Here is a 4,682-nt window from a genome sequence, read left to right as displayed (position 1 = left end):
TGCATTTGGGTCTGAACTTTGTAACATCGTGACATTTGGCACAATTTGGCCACTTTTGGAACCACTGTACCAAATTCACATTTCTTCCTAGCACACTGCCAACTAAAACCATTCTGAAACAAACATGCTGCAACTTATTGAGTCCAAATTTGCTTCAGTTAGAGTCAAGATGTGGATCTATGAAGTCTGAGGGTTCATCCAGAGTTTCAAATGTTTTTTCATGGTGTTTTGCAGTGTTTATTTTGAAAAAAAAAAATAGGCGAGGCTAAATATTAATTTTTTCTTTATTTAATCACCTATAATTCCGACATAGTGACATTAAAATAGTGGTTCCATCTGAAAAAATGCCTTCCTGTCATACAAATGCAAACAATTGTATTTCCAGTTATGTATATTTCCATTATGTAATTTCAGGCGAAAAATCTGCTCCTAAGACCCTTAAGGGACATTAAAACTCTATTTCTTCCACTGGGAGCATCATTTATCCATTTATTTCTTGGTTTATATTTCAGTAACATATTTTTTTTTTTGTTTCTCACAGCTCCATGGTTTAAAATGCTCTGTGACCTCAAAAGATAACAGAAAAAGAAAATTTATCAATGAGCCTTGCAGGCCTTTTCTCACATCAGAGCTTACATGAATTAGTACACCTGCTGTTCAAAATGAAACGCTGCGATAATGGGAAAGAAACTCAATTTTATTCCGCCTTTCTCCTCCCTAGTTTGCGTTAGCAAGGAATAAGCAGCAGGTGCAGGATAGCACCTTCACTATGATTACACATACATTTTGACACAGTCATGCAAAAACATCATCATGCAGATGTGCGTGCACACCGTGCAGAAGTGCGTTCGAGGACTGGTGGGTGTCAATTAGAATGGAAAGAAAATAGCTTACAAGCAATGACACCAAAAAAATTTAAACTCTTCTGTATGTACAGGAATAGTGTGACACTTATGTCTTGTTTGCAGATTTGTAATAAAAATTCCCCATGTGTGACAAGACACCGGGAAACCTATCTGAAGTGTCTTTTCTTAGAAGCATGGGTGTCTTGCAGCTGGACATGCTGCAGGGAGTAGATGCATGTGGGTGTGCAGAGGGGAGCAGAAGTCAAGCTGATGACTGACACGTCCATTTGGCTGTGTCCATTGTTGTAAGTACCTCAGGCATGTTTCCATGGAGGAAAAACAGTCAGATTTGCCTTCCAGATCCCTTCAGTCACAGCTGCGTGTCTCACTTTGTATTGCTATAACAGAAGGGTCAATTGGCCTATATTTATGCTCTATATATATATATATATATATATATATATATATATATATATATATATATATATATATATATATATATATATATATATATATATATATATACTTTGTACATACATCAACTAGTGATGCAACCTGGACACATCATCAGTGATATTACCTGGTATCATAGAGTGTTTCGGGTCTTTCAAACATCATACACTCTCCTCCAGGCGACCCAGCCAGGGTTGATCAGACCCCAGCTTGTGTCCAGGTAGCGCTACCCTACCCACGGATCTCCTCTCCTGATCCACAACCACCGCGAGGCAACCTCTGCTGGCTCTGTGGCCTCCTTGATGGCCCTTCGCTTGCTGGCCCCTGTGATGCCCAGCATGCTGTACACCCTGCAGAGGGACTGGCCAGCAAACCCTCTGCATCCCACCTCAATAGGCTCGCACCTTGCTCGCCACCCATTGAGCCGACACTGCTCCACCAGATCGCTGTACTTAGCCCTCTTTCTCTCGTTGGCCTCCTCGATGTGGTCTTCCCAAGGGACCGTGCGCTCCAGAAGCACAACCTGCTTCGATGTTGCTGAGGTCAGCACCACGTCTGGCCTTAGTGATGTTATGGCCACATTTTCTGGGAACTTCAGTTGTTTCCCCAAGTCTGCCATCAGCTCCCAATCCTGTGCCATTGTGAGCAGGCCAGAGGAAGAGACCCTGACAACAGCTGGTGGTCCTTCTCCAGCTCTGATGAAGGAGATAGCCTTCTTCGCTGGGCGGAGGCGCTTGCAGTGGGCTATTCCACTGCAGATGGAGTTCGCTATGGCCTTCAAGACCTGGTCATGACGCCAGCGATAGCGCCCCTCACTCAGGCTCCTCGGACAGCAGCTCAAGATGTGCTCCAGGGTCCCTCTCTTCTGGCACAGGGCACATGCTGGTGACTCCACGTTCCCCCAACAGAACAGGTTAGACGGGCTTGGCAATACGTCATATACAGCCTGGATCAGGAATTTTATGCGCTGGGGCTCGGCTTTCCACAGCTCAGTCCACGTGACTTTGCGCTCTGCTGCTTGCTCCCATCGCGTCCAGGCTCCCTGCTGCCGCATTCCAAGCACCCTGCCGAACCGCTCTTCTTCCACTGCTGCCTGCACTTCTTCCTGGAGCAGCGTCCTCCTCCTCTTCTCCTTTGCCTTCCCCCAGCAAGGTGTTGTGCTGCTACCAAGGCCTGCTCTTCCCCGAGCCACTGTCCCCACCAGAGTCCTGTGCCGCAGCCGTGACTCCGCCACTTCCACAGCCTCTGCCGCCCTCCACTTCCGCTCCGTCCGGACCTCGATACCAGCCTGAGAGACTTTTGGGTCACATGACTCTCTGTATTACAGCACCTCCCTAGTTCGGCTCACCTTGAATTCCTCATTCAGGCTGCTGAAGGGGAGCTTCAGCATGTTGTTCTTTCCGTATAGGGCGATGCTGCTCAGGCTCCGCGGTACACCCAGCCACTTCCGCAGGAACCTGCTGACTCTCCTTTCAAAGCCCTCAACTGTCGAGATTGGGACCTCATACACAAGGAGGGGCCAGAGAATCCTTGGAAGGATGCCATGTTGGTACACCCAGGCCTTGAACTTGCCAGGTAGACCTGATTTGTCCACCGTAGCTAGCCAAGCCTCCAGATCTTGATTGGTCGCGTTGATGGCTGCTGTGTCTCTCAGGCTGCAGTTGAAAACTTTCCCCAGGCTCCTCACCGGCTTCTCGGTGATGGATGGTATCTGGGTGCCGCCAAGTGTAAAGATGAACTTGTTGGTGACTTTTCCTCTCTTTAGCACAAGGGGTCTCAATTTAGCGGGCTTAAAGGTCATGCGGGCCCAGGTAGTCAGTTCTTCCAGCCCCTTCAAGATCCACCTGCTCCCTGGGACATTTGACGTTGTCACGGTCAGGTCGTCCATGAAGGCCCTGATGGGCGGCTACCTGACACCAGGCTTGGTTAGGGGCCCTCTGCACTGAACCTCGGTGGACTTCGCCAGCATGTTCATAGCAAGTGCGAAGAGGATCACTGAAATGGTACATCCGGTGATGATTCCCTTCTCCAGCTTGTGCCAGTCCGATGTTATGGATCCTGCTGCAACCCTCAGACTGAACCTGTTATAATAGTCCAGAATGAGGTCTCTGAACTTAGCTGGGACATGGTGGCGGCACAGTGTCCGCTCGACGAGCTTATGAGGTATGGATCCATATGCGTTCGCAAGGTCCAGCCACAGCACGACTAAGTCTCCCTTGCTCTCTCTGGCTTCCCTGATCAGCTGAGTGACCACGCCATTGTGCTCCAGACACCCTGGTATCTTTGGGATCCCTCCCTTCTGGACCGAGGTGTCGATGTAGGAGTTCCTGAGGAGGTAGTCAGTTAGACGCCTTGCCACAATGCTGAAGAATAATTTCCCTTCAACACTGAGCAGGAAGATGGTTCTAAACTGATCGATGTTTGTAGACCCTTCCTCCTTCGGAATCCATACACCTTCTGCAAATCGCCACTGCTCGGCAACCTTTCCCCTCCTCCAGATTACCTTCAAAATCCTCCAGAGCCTGTGGAGTAACTTTGGGCAGTTCTTGTACACCTTGTAAGGTACCCCACTAGGTCCGGGGGCTGAGCTTGATCTTGCCTTTTTGACTACCTCCTGGATTTCCTTCCAGCTGGGCTCCCTCCCATCGAAGTCCACTGTTGGTGCTGGTGGGTCAATCAGGGACTGGCAGTCTCCCAGGTCTTGCTCCCTGGATGCATCTCCATAGGTTGCAGCCAGGTGATGGTCGACCTCTGCTTTGGAATAGGTAAGTTGACCACTGCGTTTCTGCCCCAGCAGCTGCTTCGTAAACCCAAACGGGTTTGCTAGAAAGGCAGTGCGCTTCCTGGCTCTTTCCTTCCTTCTTCTCCTATGCCACTCAGCCCTCCTCAAAGTCAGGAGCTTCTTTCGAAGTATGTTGCGCAGCTCTGAGAGCGGTCCCCTCTCCTCCTCTCTTGCCTGCTTAAACTGCCGCCTCAAGACCCTCAGTTCCTTCCTGAGCTGATGGATCTTGTGTGCTCGATTGCTCATGGTGTAGGGCAATCTCCCTGCTTTCTTCTCCTCCAGGCCAAATCTCTCAGCTCCCATGCTGATGATGATGGTGGTCATGGTCTGGAGACGCCGATCAACTTCCCCCTTGGCTGTTGCTTCTAAGATGGAGTCGGTGTCCTTATCAAACTAGCGCCACTCATACTCCCTATCAGCTCTGGGCCATCTAACCCGACGATGTTCTGGTGGTCTGTGTGGGTTTGGGGCTTGTACCACTTGGAGGTTCTGGGCACTATGGTTTGGCTCCAGGCCTAGCTCCTCCTGCGTCTCACCAGGGGGGATCCCTGCGCGCTGTGACACTTGCTCCATCTGCACACATCTCATCTTGGTCTGGTGGA

The 4,682-nt window shown here is 49.7% G+C and overlaps 1 pseudogene; it reads right to left on the bottom strand.

The window, feature by feature from the left end:
* Window positions 1-1,365: 1,365 nt before the first annotated feature.
* LOC119796373 lies at window positions 1,366-4,404 on the bottom strand (annotated as a pseudogene).
* Between the last annotated feature and the right edge of the window lie 278 nt (window positions 4,405-4,682).

The sequence above is a fragment of the Cyprinodon tularosa genome, unplaced genomic scaffold, assembly GCF_016077235.1.
Source record: "Cyprinodon tularosa strain WSP-4 unplaced genomic scaffold, ASM1607723v1 ctg545, whole genome shotgun sequence".
Taxonomy (NCBI): Eukaryota; Metazoa; Chordata; class Actinopteri; order Cyprinodontiformes; family Cyprinodontidae; genus Cyprinodon; species Cyprinodon tularosa.
Note: the sequence above shows the minus strand (reverse complement) of the source record. Positions and strands in the feature narration are given on the sequence as shown.